Source organism: Kogia breviceps, chromosome 5, assembly GCF_026419965.1.
Source record: "Kogia breviceps isolate mKogBre1 chromosome 5, mKogBre1 haplotype 1, whole genome shotgun sequence".
NCBI classification, from domain to species: Eukaryota; Metazoa; Chordata; class Mammalia; order Artiodactyla; family Physeteridae; genus Kogia; species Kogia breviceps.
The window spans coordinates 32,318,135-32,334,046 of record NC_081314.1 but is presented as its reverse complement, the minus strand read 5'-3'; the positions used below and the strand labels follow the sequence as shown (position 1 = coordinate 32,334,046).

Here is a 15,912-nt window from a genome sequence, read left to right as displayed (position 1 = left end):
CCCCTCCGGCCCGCTGCCCCCCACACCGGGCCGGCGCGCTGGGAGGAAGCCTGGGAGCGGCGGCGGCGGCGGCGACTCGGGCTCGGCTCGGCTCGGGCTCCAGCGCGCCCAGTGTCGCCGGCGGTCACCGAGGCTCCACCGCCAGGGGGAGAAGCCGGGGTGGGTGCTGGGGAGGCTGGCCGGGCCCTCGCCGCCCCGCCGGCCAGCTCGCGCCGCACACGCTCCTCGGCGGATCCGCCGAGCCCCCGGGCGCTGCGTGCCCCGCCCGGGAGCTGTGGCTGGATGCGCGCCCGGGTTGCTGCGGGGTCCCGCGGGGGGCGCCCCGGCCGCCCCGGTGCGCCTCCAGACTGCGGGCGCCGAGACCGCCGAGCAGAGAGCGACTCCCGCCGGCCCCTTCCCCCTCCCGCCCCCGCCGCCGCCCCCTCCCTCCCCGCGTTAACATCTCCTCCCTCCCCCCCCTTCCTTCCCTCGGCCCCGCGCGCTCGCTAGCTCTCTCCTCGCCTCTCTCTCCCCTTTAAACGCCCACTTCGGATGGGAAAAGAAGACAACTTAAAGTCAAGTTGCAATTAACTTCCGCGGCAGCCGCAGCTCCGGCGGCGGCGGCACCAGAGGCAGAAGCCGCCGCCTCGGAAGTCCGACGTCGCCGCGCCCGCCCGGGAAGCCGCGCCTGGTCTCGGGCCGTGCTCGACAGCCACCGCCGCCCCCAACGCCCATGCCTGAGTGAGTTCTGCTCCTTTGCCTCTCTCTCTCTTTTCTTTTTGGCCCCTACTCTTGCCCTTTTATCTCTGTCTTTCTTTTTTCGGAATCGATCTAAACTTCACCGTAGCGCCCACCCACCCGCGGTGCCCGTCGTTGGGGCGACTCGGCTCCCCTCTCGTGGGCGCCCGGGGACAGGGGTCTTCCGAGCCCCTTCTCTCGCGCGCGGCCGGATCCGGAGGGGTGGTCGGGAGAGTGAGGGAGAGCACCCGGGACGGGGGACTTGAAGATGCCATTCGTTCTTTCTCTGGGTATGGACACCCTCACACACACCTGCCCGATAGACCCTGGCTGAACAAACTCCTTCAGGTCATCGGTAGAACCCCTTTGGGAAGAGAAAAGGGGGATCGAAAAGACCGAAGGAAGCACACGGGGAAACGGAGACCCTCTCTGTGCGCCCCGGTGCCGGGCTGGCAGAAAGGTGCCAGCCTTTCTGGCGGAGTAGGCTGAGGAGTGGAAACGTTCCCCCGCCGGATCGCAAGTTAAGCTCAGCATCCTTCCCCGGTCCATCTGCGCCTTCCTCCGCCCCCCGCCGGCGCGGCTGGTTGGGAGCAGTGGCGGAGAGGGGCCTGGGAAGTTTGTGGCAACTCCTCCATCCCGGGAGCCACTCGGGCCCCGGGGTGCTCAAGTTGGAGCCGGGAGTTTGAAAGGGGCGGCAGTCCGCGTTTCGAGCTCTCGCCGGTTGTAGTCCTGAAGGCGCTGCTGGAGGGACTGTGGGTTTGGAGTTGGGCTGGAGGCCGGAAGAGGTGCTGCCCTCTTTGCAGGGACAGAGACATCACAGGTGCGGCCTCGGGGTCCGCGCCGTGTCTCCCTCCTGCGGCCCCGACCCGAGCGTGGCGGCCTTCTATGAGCGCTCCACTACCGAGGCTCCCGAGGCGGCGGAGCGTGGGTTTGGACCACCACGATGAGAGGGACAAAGCAGGCGGGGGGCAGGTCCGGGGAGTGACAGGCGCGTACCGGGGAAATCCGCCGAGCTGGACTCTTGGGGGCGACCCCAGAAGATGGAGAGGGGCTTAGGGCTCTTGCTGGAGATTTTGGCCCTGACCTTAATTAGAGCGTAGCAAATTTCACTTACAAGCGTCAACCACCGGATCGCCTCTCAAAAGTGCCCTGGTTGGCAGCTTGGACCTCTGCGCCTTTCCTGGGCGAAACTTTCTCAGCAGCATTCCGGATTTCCAGGCAAATGCTGTTAAGACTTGGACTCCACATGGTTGTAAAGAGAGAGAAAAGCGAAAGACGTCCTGTTCTCAGGGGAGAACCTTTCTGCCCCGACTGGCTGGGGTTCCATCCCGGGAGGCCAGGGGACCTGAGTTTCCCAAGAGGACAGAAGAGGGGGTAAGAATGAGCAAAATGCGACTTGCTGGGTGTCAGGATTTGTCCTAAGCAGTCCCTGAAATCTACAGTGTTTGTGCTGCTGACAGAGTAACTCATCCCGCTGAAACTTTCTTGAAATTTACACCCAATCTAAAGTGGATTTTTCTGAGATGTCAGGAATTAAGATTTATTCTGTCGTCAAAAGTAGCTGGGGGAAAAATTAAAAAGTAAGACTGGAGAAAGTCAAGGTTGAGGTGTTTGCTCTAAAAACCTTTAATCTGCTGTGTGGTACTCGTGCTATGATTTAGCAGCGGTCCTTTATTTCTATTGCATATTATTTTAGTAGAACAGTAGTACATTCGTATACTGGCTGCTCCAGTCTGCTGGCAAATATTAGCATTCAGGCTTACATTTTTGACAAATGTGCAGACAGGAATAGCATGAATAGGCATCTTAAATATTAACAACCTAAGCATCTGTTGTGAAACAATTTTAATATATTTACTCTGTTTTCCTCACATTGTTAGAAAAGGTTATAATAAGCGCATAATTTCAACTTTAGTTAGCTGGAGTAACTGGCTGTATCTTTCACTACTTCGCCAAGTGTTTAACACAATCACCAGACATAAATACTTTAACTAACTCGGTTAGGCACATTATTAAATACACTTTAGACAATGTGTATTCTATATAAAATGTAACAGTAGCAAAATATGTATTCTATTTGTGCACATTTTAAATGACTATGCATTTTATAAATATACCAGGCATGTTTATTCTTCATCTCCATTTGACACTTATTACTTCATATTTTTCCTAATGGAAACAATATTTTAAATGTAGAGCCGTTCAGTCATATGTAATACATAATATGTAAACAGTAGCTATAAAATACAAAGCATTCTTAAATTTGAGTAAGGCTACATGTAACAAGATTATACAAGAGAAGTAAGAATCACTGCACAATTTTGTATTCTTTTCTAAATAATGAATAAAAAGGATGGATGAAAAAAAAGAACAAATAGGGATTTCCTTCCTAAAGTACTAGTGCCCTAAAATGTGTGAAGGGTGGGTATGGGGGGACAAAGGGGGGATGAAGGGAAGAAGCAGGAAAAAAAAAAAAAAAGATCAGCAGAGAAAGAAGACTTAAAGAACTTCCAAAAGTCTGAATAGTTATTTCCAGAATCAATGCATTCTTCATTTTCCCACAAGCTGAAATATGTAATAAATAATAGTTCTTTGTATGTAAAAGTATTCCAAAGGAATGCCTTTTGTTCAGTTGTTGTAATAAATTAATATATTCTTTGGTTGATAATCTACAAAAGGAGTTCTTTTGTCTCTCAGCATCTTAAACAAGAACAACAACAAAATGAATAATGGTTTATTTCTGCAAAGAAGTCTGTTGCCAAGCTATATGAACCTGCCATTGAATAAGATGATGTGCTGAGTGATGGTTAGGCAAGTCTGCATTAAATTAGCAAAGACTGAAATATCTGGGAGAGATTTTCAACGATTTTTTTCATGTGACAGGTTGCGGATTGTAAATTAGGCCTAAAAGGTCAGGTGACAGGCACCTGTTCCTCATTATTGTTAAAACCTTTTGGTTACAAACACTGTTAAGCTAAATACAACATGGATATACAGCAGGGACTCTATAAAGCACTCTGGTGGTTTTTCATCTGTTCTGTAAATTTCCAAAAGGGCCATACACAGATATGCCCTTTACACAAACACATCTTTTCTTCTAAGACGTGTTGTCTCGGATGACTCTTGCGCCATATTCGTACTTGGGACTGATGAAGTATATAAAATAAATGCATATGAATGAATCGATCTTCAGACTCTGTCTGGACCTGTTGTAGTCAGATGCAAAAATACTGGGTTTTTTTGCATTTGACTTTTACAGTCCACTGATTAATGATCAGAATTTGTTCAGGTTTTAAATAGAAACCTCCCCAAATTACCTTTTATACTTTTTAGATAAGGTAAGTTCTCATCTTAAATGATGCCAGGAGATATTTTGCTTTGTGCTTATGTATAAGGAGAATGAGTTGCTCTATACTGTCAGAGCTTTGTGGTATATAGGAAATGGGAAGAAAACCACATTTTACATGAATGCTGTTAGGAAGGGTATCATCATTTGCTCTTCATACTTGCCACTTCTCTCAGGGGAGTTCAGTAATATTTTGATTAGAATTAAAGAATGTGATAGGATTTTTATGAATGGTTTACCTTTATATATTTCAGAATAAACATACATATTGAACAGGCCTAAGTAGCACAAGGTTGCAAAATATGAAAGGTGCCAGTTGCTTTTAATTAGAAAAGGAGGAGGATTTTGAGTAAATTCGGTAACTGAGATGATTAAATTCTCTATTTAAATATGTTCTTTGTCTTTTTTGGTTTTGTATAGTTTCTGCTTATTATATTAAGTAGTCATTTTTAGCATTTGTGATCAGATTACAGAACAATCATCCTTCTTGCGTTTCCAGTTGGTTTTCAAACTCCAAAACTCTGGGATGCTTTTAACAAATTGGTTTACATTTTGACAGAACAGAGTTAATTAATAGATCAGGCACGAAAATCCTCCACGGTAGGGTGTATTTTCTGGTAAAATGAAAGTTATGTTTCAGCACGATGAGCATCAGGCTTCAGTAATCTGCTCCTCGTGTGGAATGAACACTTCCTACTTCAAGCTAGCAGGCACCTACTGTTTATTTACGCTGCATTAAACTGACAGCTCAGCAATCAGAGGAAAAATATTACTTACCTTCCTGAAGTAAATACCAGTTTATAGGTTAGTGCACGTATTTATATTCCTGTCACCACTAAATAACGGCTCTGTCTCCCATTTTAATATCTACCTGTACTATAATCCAGGGCTTTAGACTCTTCCTGGTTGGGGGTAGGGGTCGAGAGGAGTTTTCTTATCATTTCCCAGGGGCTTAAGTTTTAAAAAGAGTCATTTTATCTTCTCATTTTTGTCCTGCGAGAATCAGTTGAAAGAAATATTATACATTTTTCCTTTGCATACTTCAACTATAATATCCAAATCCCCAAAGAATCCACACACGCCACTTAAAATAGTCATCTTAGAGCAACCTCAAGACAAATATGTTCAGACACATTCAAGTGTACGTTTGCTAAATTAAACTCTCTACAAAATTCCAAAGAGATAACTTCAACTATTTGATTTCTTAGATAATAACTTCGATAAAGTTTCTATTCCAAGCCAGAGATGGAATGCTTCAGTTCTTAATGGAGGTCTGCAAATATGAGTATAAAGTGGGACACATTGATTGATTGATTGATTGATTGATAATACTGTTAACTTTCCTCTGAAAATATTCTTGCTTCCTTTGTCTTTTTGTTTAATCTGCCAACCTTGCATTTCAAATTTTTTACAATACTAAATGCATTTGTTGTTTTTCTTTTTAAGTTGAAAGCCCATTCTCTTTGGAGACCCCTAGAAACTTCAAAATACTGTGAAAGTTGAATTCCAAAACTTATTATTAACTTGAGAAAGTGCTCATTTTCGAGTATGCTCTGTAAGTAGCTCTTACACTCATCCTGTACACACGGTTGTTAATCTCTAATCACATGTTCCATTGACATCAGAGCAGAATGTGGTCTTAATACAGCATGTAAATCAAATCTGTTACACAAGGTTCTTCTCTTTCTCTCCCAAAGAAAAAGTGTCTACTATGGTAATTTATATATCATTCCTAAGTGTTATTCTCAATGGTAAGTCTATTTCAACTTGATGTCTTCATAGAGTGTGATCAACACATTAACACACATTATTTAGTACTTTTGAAGTTATGCCAACGGTACCTTTTGCTGTTTATTTTTTTTAAGTCTTTTTTAAGATCAGATATTTCATTTCAGAGTAAATAGATACAGATTGTGTGTATATATATTCAGGGTGAGATTTAGTAGCGTAGCATTTCTCCAGCATATTGGCCTATTTTTATTCTTTCAAGTTATTCTGTATCACTTCCACAGTTGTTGCTGTCTGAAGGTTCGTAAATAGAAATTCTCATCACCTCTTTCAATGGACTCTCAAGGATGTAATTTAGCTTATGCGGTGATCCAGTTTAGTTATGAGAGATGAAAATTAGTTAGCCGGTACCCCAGCATTTATGTCCCTAGATTCAGCTGAAATTTATTCAGTCCAGTTATTTGATATTTGGTAGTGAAGTGTCTTGTAATCAAACATTAAGAGTTGGTTCAGTTTCCAGTGGAGAAAAGATCTTGCTGGATAAAACATTTAACTGTGCAATATTTTATTACACTCATCACTCATTTGAGAGCCTGCTTATTGTGGCACGCGCTTTTGCTGAACCTTAGGGGTGCGGGTCCCCCAAATGAAGCTGAGACACTTGCAGAAGAAGCAGACGTCAGGCTGCACTTGGTCCTGCCTTTGCTAGGATGTCTGTGGACCTGCATTTCCCTCCACCCTTTCCTCGGCACCCCTTCCTCCCAGGTGTGCAGGAAATGGAGGGCGTTGTACCCGGTGAAGTGGGTGGACTCTACCCAGAGCTATGACCTGATTTGTGACGTACCCTCAGAACTGCAGTAATGGTCCAGCTGCTTCACAGGCAACTGGTAACCACCTCATTTGGGGATGCTTCTGCCTTGCTAGCAGTGCCAGAGAGAACTTCGTCATTGTCACCTCGTCAAAGACTACTTCTTGAGAGCTCTCTTGTAGGGCTAGATTCGGAGAGCAGCCTCTGATATTTGGAGGGTAAGTGGCAGAAAAGTTCCATATGGGGAATCAGGGCTATAGCCACAGGGAGAGACCAGCATTTAGTGTCCAAGGGAGGTTTTTGTGTTGGGATGTTGCTTTTTCTCAGCGAGAGATGATTTGGGACCAGATACCAACAGAAATTCTGCAGTGTGAATTCTACTCTGGGTGGTGAAATGTGGTAGAAAGCTCCCAGGAGAAATTACTAGATCTTCTTTCCCTGAGATATTTAAAGAAAAGGTAGTCAGTAATCTGTGAGAGGGGGAACTTTTTAGATGCAGTTTTCCAGGAAGCTGGGCATATAGTAGAGTTGATTGCTAGAGGTTCTTTTCTTGCCTTACTCAATGGTTTCTGATATGCCGTTAAGAGCATGCAAAAGACAATTTGGCCTTTTAATGTTTATAATGTTAAGGACTTTAAGGTAAAAGAGGTTTTCTGTTGTAAATATTTTATTGTAATAAATACTATAAATCAAATAGAACCTAGTATATGCAGCTATCTTTTAAACTTGAGATAGTCTTGACTATAGTGTGTCCATAATTAGCCGTTTGATGTTGAATGCAATTGAGTTTTCCTGTTCCAGTGAACCAGACAATGGAAATCACTGGGGATTAACATCAGGGCTATGTGATCATTCTTGATATAGCAGACCTTTTTTTCCTGTTCACTGATAAAAATATTTTATCAGTAAAGAAAGCACTCAGCTCAAATGCATACAGTTTTAAATTTTAGAAGAATATCTGGAATTAATAAAATAATCCAAATGTTTCTCACTGTATTTTCACCAACTGAAATAAATGATACCTAGATGCTCTAATAGTAGACAGATTTCTCCAGGCTGTGAGAGGAAGGGACAATATTTTAATAACTATGCTTTAAAATTTTTTTCTTAGAGGTGGGCTCTCTTTGGGGTGGTTTAAGAGGACTCAAAAACAATTTAGAACATTATCTTAAAAGCTTAAAAATGACAGTCTTACTTTGTAAGGAGTCATTGTATTTTAATAATACTGTACACTTATTAGTGTTATTGGAGCAGTAGACAGTTAATTACAGCCTTTTCTGAGACATGTTAACTGTATATTAACAGTCATGTTAAAAAAGAATGATGTATACTCTTACATACAAGCTGCTGCTTGCTAGACTCTTTTCGAAATAGTCTTTTAGAATGTATGGAGTCAGACTCTGGGTCCAGAATTATCAGAATGTTTTCTACTAAAGCAACTTTATTTTAAAACTTTTCACTGGGATGTAGGATTTTCAATTTTCTCCTTTTTTTTCTCTTTCTTTCTTTCTTTGTAATTAGCATTGGCTTGATCACTTTTGCCAGTGGCTTTAGAATTCAGTGTTCCTCAGAAGTTTTAGCCTTCCCACATTGTATTTTGAGATGCCTACATTTCTGTTTTGTGATGACTTTGGCCAACATAAGCCATTAAAAGCTTATTGAGTTGATTTAGCACCTCTTAGTACTACTCTTTGTCGAATCGTTTTAGTCACTGTTTCTTGAGCCAAGCTATGTTTTCTTACAATTCTCTGTAACCTGATATTTAAGATACATTTGAGCAATTGATCATAGCAAGAATATTTTATTTTCCAAATCTAAAGCCTGGGTTTGTGCTTTGGCTTCTGGTATGGCAGAACAATGCGTGACTGAAACTAGTGAGGTTTAAAGCTGGGCTGAGCCTGCCTTAGACAATTCTATCAAATTAGTTAACTATTTGAACTCCCTTGGTTAATCTGGATATGTTGACCTTGTAACCTTGTAATACAGCACTTAAAAATGCACTAGGATTCCCACTTTACAAATTTTTAGGTGCTGCCCTTATTTATTTCTACAAGGTATTCAACTACAAGAAAAAAATTCAATGTAGGGTACATGTCTGTGTTATAGAAAACAGTAGAAGCTTCACAGTTAGCGTTCTGTCTTGCGTGGAGAGCACTCGTTAAAGATTTGCTAAATTAATAATAAAATAGTGGATTTAGCTTGTGCTGATATGGTTTAATGGGAAAAGACTTTTCTCTCTAATTTTCTGTTTTTACTGGGGTTATCTGCACACTTAATCTACACATGCCCGTGTTCTGGATAATTGAGTGTTATTTTCTCTCTGTGCTCTGTCATTTTGGACAGTAGCACTGGGGTTTGTTTTATCCTCACTGACCTTGAGGATGAGGCAAAGTCTTTCTGATTAGGTTCATGGTCCTTTGGTGTTCATTTGTGGTAACAACCTATTCTGGTATAAGCACAGAGCACTCCCTGGAGGTCCTTGCAGTTAGGCTACCATGTAATGTTTTTTTCTGATATTCTGGGGCCAAAAATACTATGTGGCCCAAGTCTGATTGACCTCTATCTGTTCTTTTCTACAATAATGATTTTTTTCAGGACCTCACTGGATAAATATTAGCCATGATTAATTGCATAAATAGATTTTTTTTATTGTAGCTGTATCCATTATTTTAAAATGCTTTGAGAGTTGGGGTATTTATATTAATGAAGATTTCACTCCATTCCTTAAGGGTTGTGTTAGGTGCATCTAAAACATTGTGAAAAGTTCTGGCCATTCTACGAAAGTTACCTTTAAAAAAGACACTTCCCCTTTAAATTTATTTTCATGTGTGTGGCTCTTTACAAGACAGTGTTAGTTACACAAAGAAAAGTACTCCTGAAGCAGTACACTGCTGTGTGACCTATTCCATTATCATGCACATTCTGTCTCTTTAAAAACAGTCTCCTCTATTTGCCCTATTAATTGTTGATATGTTGCCATCCACGAGACAAAAATTAGAGCTGTAATTAAATAATCATGTGATGCTCCTTAGTGCCAGTGAGAGTAAACTCATTTTTCCAGGCCCTGATGGTCACTGATTATTGTATTACTACTGGCTTGTTTTATTTTTTTTAATGATTCTCTATCTGTAGATTACCTAACTACTGTCCTTCTTTGCAAAATTAAAGAACATAGAGAACATTCAGCCAGTTAATTGGCTGGAGGTCCTCAGGGATGTAAGGTAGACATACCTTTTTCTGCTTTTGGTCACCTGGTAGGTTCTTTGGGGAGGCTACATCAGTGGTGTGGTTGCCTGCCATTTCATTTACACTGGTGTTTTGGCTGGGATGGAGGCATATGGGGAATGCCAGGAGAATTACAAAAGGAGCCGGGTATTAAAATTCAGAAATGATTAAAATTGAAATAAAAGGATGCTGCTTCTTTGCCAGTACTCTGGCAGTCATAATGACACATAGAGATTAGTTTCCACCTTCATCTTTCCCTTCTTTTTCATTTCCTCTTGTTTATTGTTGACACATTTTCCTTATGTCTGTCTCCCGTCTCTGTATCTTTTTGCACTATTGTGCATTCCTAGTTCTCCCTCTTTCCTTAAGCATGGAGAAGCCTACTTAACCTTATTATAACAATAACAGAATAGGTTATTAATATTTAATATGCACATGATTAAAATTTCTCTCCCTTAAACATAGGTCAACTGTATTATTATTAACTGGCATGTAATTTTTCATTTAAAATATTCTTATTCTGCCCTTGCTGTTTCTGAAATGTAGTCTACTTTACTAGTGATTTAATACATAATGTTTAGAAAACTGTGGTCGGCTAGTGAGAAAAGAACTTACCAGTCATGGATAATCAATTATGCATGAATTCAGATGTAACAGATGGAATCTGGTGAGTTAAAGTTTCCCTTTGCCTTAGTGGTTTTTTTTTTTTTTTTAATTTGTTTGTTTGACACCTGTCCCATATATAGATAAACATCTAATGTAGCATGTGAGAAATTTCCTTATATATCTCTATATTCTCTTTAAAGTGAACTTGATTTTTTAAATTGAATTTAAGGGCAGAGAATTTTTTTTTTTCGTGGTCTTAAAGATGATCAGATTCTTTTCCAACACTTTGTAGATACAGAACCGGGGTCTGCTTGGTTTATGAAGGGTAACTCTTCTAGTTGGTAGAGGAAGAAGCAATACCTGAATCTAGGGTTCCTACCTTTTCTCTCTCACAATGTCATTTATCCTTTTGTGTAGGAGTTGCCTAATGATAGAACACTATTACACTAACTCTGGGTTTTAAAGAATTTCTGATGAAAATTGTGGTTGTCTAGTTTTAAGTTGTGTGACATTCTCTTGTATGACATGCAAATAGTATCTGTGAACATATATATCATGTTATGCTATATGTATATCATACGTACATTTATTCATACTAGGTTATTGGCCAAACAGTTGGATTTTTCAAATCTATTGAGAATGCCCCAAGATTTGGCTTATATCTGAAACTACAGCATATGCCAGCCACAAAGATGCCTTTACCCTAGCTTGCGGTGTTGTAAATTCTTAGTGACAAAACCCCTTTGTGCAAAGTGAACCTAAAAGTTATTTTTGAGAGTCTTGTTACCTCCACAGAGAGATAAGTTTAATTTTCATTAAATATGATATGAATGTGTAGTATTTTTTTCAGTTGCAGAAGTAATAAAACAGTGAGTATTGTCCATCTTTAAAGCAATTACAGTCTCAAAACAGTTACAAGCTGGTCCCCATCAAAAATTTTCATAAATATGCTGTTTGTTTCTCTTCCAAGTATATTTATATATAGATTAAAAAATACAAATGAAAATAGTTTTTACAGAATAAACAAAAATAAATTAAAAAATAGCCTGAAGGCTCACTAGTTCTGTTTTTAAAATTATACTGCAGCATTATTTATCAACTTTTTCCTTCATATCAGCTGTAAAGTTGCACGTGTATTTATAGTCCACGTTAGTTATCTAATGAATTAAATTACACAATAAACACACTAATAAAGAAGGCCACACCTGCAAAATAGGTAACTGGATATGCTTTAGCTACAGTTACGCTGTGAAACTATTTTTTAGTATTTTATTTAGGCTTTTATACCGAATAAATATGTATTTTTACTTTGGCTTTACTATGTAATCATATTCCTTAGTCATGTATCAGAAAAATACATATATATAGGAATGAACTTCAATGCGATACAGTTTATATATGAATTTCCAGTATCTTAAAAAAAACTCCATCATTAAAATAAAAGTCTGTAATATAAAATCAGTAAGAATAGATGCTAGGAAACAGAATATCAGACAATATGCTGTAAAAAAAAGATGATATTACAAATTATTGCATGCAGAAATAAATACTTCAATCGTAATTACTATCACAAAAAAGTGACTGATAAAAATAAATCTGAAAGCCTTTTGGACTTCTTATAACAAAAAATATACTCTATTAATAAATAGGATCTGAATCTTTATATATAGACAGTTTATAAATTATTACATTAACTACATTTATACAGTTGTTTTACCTCTGTGGCTGGACTGCATGAAAGCGTTCTGCAGATGTTCCTCTGGGATGGTCTACTGTTTCATGAGTATAGTTAATTTTTACTCATTTGAAAAATATCCAAAAAGAATGTTTGGATATTTGAATGTTGGATATTTGGAGTGTTTGGTTTTTGTCTATCCTTCCTCTTCTTTTGCTAAGATACAAGAATATAGAAGAAAATCTGAAAAGAGAACCATTTTCTTGCATCAGAGGACCATCAGATTACCTACTTTGGGTGAGATCTTGGTCTCTCATTATCAATCCATGTTACTTATCCTTGGGTCAGGTAATCATCATATGAATTAATTATCCAGCATAGACCGGACTTTGCTGTCAGCGGGTAAGGACAAAGCAGTGGAGGGTTGGCATGAAGGAAGCAGTTGTCAGTGTGTTGTAGCTTATTGTTTTTCTGTGTGGCATGATAATATACGTCTGCCAATCTTAGGAATAGATGAAAGATTGTTTTGCTTTGGTTTTGTTGTTTTTACATTTTTTTAATTGGGGTAAAAGATATCTACCATAACATATGCCACCTGGACAGGTTGTAAGTGGACAATTCAGTGGCCTTAATTATATTCACACTGTTGTGCACTCAGTGCCACAGTCTCTTCCAAATCTTTGCCATCATCCCAAAGAGAATGTGCTTTAGTTTTGAATTACACTTCTCCTTTGCTTCAACAAATTTCAAGCATTATAGGGGTATTTAATCATTGTCCAGGTGTGTTGCACTTGTTTCTGGTGGTGGCTTTTCTTCCCAATGAACAACCCCTGTCCACTTCTTTGTGGCGATGGGCACAGCAGTACAAAATCAGATGTTGCCCTTGGCTGGTACTCTCCCCCAAAACAATCTGAACCCGGATTCAGGTCTATTTTAACCTCAAACTCTTTTTCCCTTTAAGTAAGCCGAGAAAGATTAAAATAGCATTCACATCACTAAGAAGATTTGGTTGATATGTCTTGGCTAAATGTTGATTGGGAACTGTTCCTGTTTGACTTCATTGGAATTCAAATCCCCTGAACTTCCTGAGAGTACCACACAGCAGCTAGGTGCCCTGCTACTAGCTCCTGGGCACGGACAACGTGAACACTTCAGTGCTGCTTAAGTGCAATGACTAAGTCTAGAAATGAGTTGAACAGTTTTCAATTGTTGCAAAGGGAATCCCACTCCAGGTTGAAATTTTCTGGGAGAAAAAGCCTGCTGGACTATGTCAAAGAAAAAAAAGAGAGAGAGAGAGAGAAAACTGGGATGGTTCTGGCTCCAGTAAATAATAGACTGGTTTTGGAACTTTACTTCCACGTGTAATTTTGTGTTTAGTCGCTTATGTCTGTGATGATAAATCATATACTTGCACAGAATTTCTGGCACCACCGTTAAGTCTTGCCCAAGTGCCCAAATGCTAATTTGTCATGGTTCCTCCAACAGCGGAGTTTTATTCACCAAAACAATGATCTAATAGCTTGCCTCCTACCTTTTTCTTGGTTGAAGCAAGTAGCTTGCCTGCACATATATTTCTTAAATTTGGGGGTGAGTGCTGGTTCCTAGAAAAGCCTTAACTTTTCCAAGTGACCCCAGGATCTTCACTTCAGTTGAGGATGTCCTAGCAGGTATATTTGATTTCCTGTCCTCAAAACATTACCTAATCCAATAGCTGCCAAACTTGGCTGTACACTGGAATCGTCTTGGTAACTCTCAACCACCGCACGCCTGGCTCCTACCCGTGGCAGTGGGGTGCAGCCTGGACATCTGGATTGTTGAAGTAGCTCGCAGGTGATAACATGCAGCAGATATGGGGAGCCACCAAACTACCTTCTGATCTTGCACCTGGCTTTACTGCCCAAGATTGCAAGAATCTTTCTAAGATTCTCACCAGCATTCACTTGTCAGAGCAGTTCTTGGATCCCTTTCCCTGAGAGGGCAGGTACTGTGAGACACTCCTGGAATACAGACAGGAGTCCACCCTCAAGATGTTGACAGACTTACAGTTGGGAGGGGCGGACATGTAAATATGAAATGCCACACTGAAGGACGGGCTGGGATGGGGCATCGAGAAGGAAGTAGCTAAGAGCTGGAGGAGGCTTTGGACAGAAGAGGTGCCATCAAGCTGCATGTTAAAGGATGTGGTAGAGGGAGAAGCAGGAGGGCAGGCACTCAGAAGCAATAGGGAAAAAAGACAAGGCAACCTGAAACTCTTAAGTAATTTGGTGGCGATAGCTACATAACTATGTGAATGTCTCAATAGCATTGCTTTTGGAACCTGGCCCCCTCCCTACTCAATCGTGGAGCTAGGTCTAGATAGAGATGCCAGTTTTCATGGACTTATTACCATTGTGCCTTGTCAAGGTTATGCTCCACACTGACATCTATGGAAGGAAAGGTAGCTTTTTAAAAAAAATTGTCCAATAAATTCTTGCTTTAAAAAAGGTAATATTTCTGGGTGAAAGGCCCCGATAGCCCATCAGGCTCTAGAATCCAACTATAATGGCTGCTCATTTCCCTTAGCCCACTCTCTCCAAACTAGCCTAAACATTGGCCTTTCTTTGCTTAGCTTTAATACTGACCTCTGTCTATTAAAACCATAATCCAAATTACCAGTGGGTGTTTACATAAACCTTAAAGTAATTAGGAAACAACTTTTGATCACTCTCAGTCTGACTATAACTGAAACCCCATGTATTAGGGAAAAAACAAAACCAAAAAACCTTAGGCCCCCTATTTAGAGTTCATTATTATTTCTCCTTTATCTCTCCGGAAACATATATTCAAGCCTTTTGCTATGATTTTCTGCAGTACACCATTATTTGTTTGGTGTTTGGATGCCCTCCCGGTTTGAGTAGGTATCTACATTAAAGCTTCCAAAAAAGCCATCTCTAATGGCAACTATGCTTATTTAACATGGGGGTGGGAGAGAGGATGGCAAGTGATTCTGTGGTTTTTAGCTTCACCTATGAGCTATTTAAATGTTCATGGAAAGCAGCATTTGGGGTAAATGCATATTATTCCAAATGTACTCTAGGACCCTTTCACATACAGACAGGTCTAGAAAGTTGTCTTAAATCTCTGTGCAGCAGTACCCAATTCTCATTCCATGCAACCTTACAGATCTATGGCCTCATTCTAAAATGGAAAATGACTTCAATTTGGACATGATTAGAATGTCTGAAAGCCATTCAGCACCTCTAAGACTCCTCCTGGTTAGGTCCTGGATTTACTTAGTCATCTTTGATAGAAGTTCTCCAGATAAATGCTGTCCGATAGAACTTTCTGTGATGGTGGAAGTGTTCTATAATCTACACTGTCCCATAGGATAGCCACTAGTCACATGGGGCTATTGAACACTTGATATGTGACTGAGGAACTAAATTGTAAATGTTACGTAATTTCAATTAATTCACATTTCAATGATATAGCCACTTTCCCCTCTGCTAACTCCATCTCACTTCCGAAATCTCTAACGGGAATTGTCGTTGCAATTAGCAGTGGAATTTGGTTGCAAGTGACACTGTGAGTTTTTGGCTCTCATTTATTTATTCAGAATGTAAATATTGCAAGGACGCTGTACAAATCCCCGCTGATAGGGCAGTGAGCAAGACACAGCTGCTGCTCTCATAGGGATTACAGTCTAGTGTGGGAGATATTTATTAAGCCAGTAATTATCCAAATTGTTCATTGATGATAACTGTGACAAAGGAGAATTGCCAGAGGCTATGAGAGTATAAAATGGGGACCAGACCTTCTGGTAAGATT

General features: G+C 40.5%; 1 protein-coding gene across 2 annotated transcripts in view; it reads left to right on the top strand.

The window, feature by feature from the left end:
- The first annotated feature begins 341 nt into the window (after positions 1-341).
- Positions 342-15,912, top strand: part of SATB1 (SATB homeobox 1) — a 99,947-nt gene continuing 84,376 nt past the window's right edge. Inside the window, exon 1 of one of the 2 annotated variants that reach the window (XM_067033852.1) lies at positions 342-720. The gene's annotated coding sequence lies outside the window, so the exon portion shown is untranslated. Of the gene's footprint in view, positions 721-6,667; positions 6,818-15,912 lie in introns of those variants that run through there. The other variant, XM_067033853.1, reaches the window with a different exon arrangement.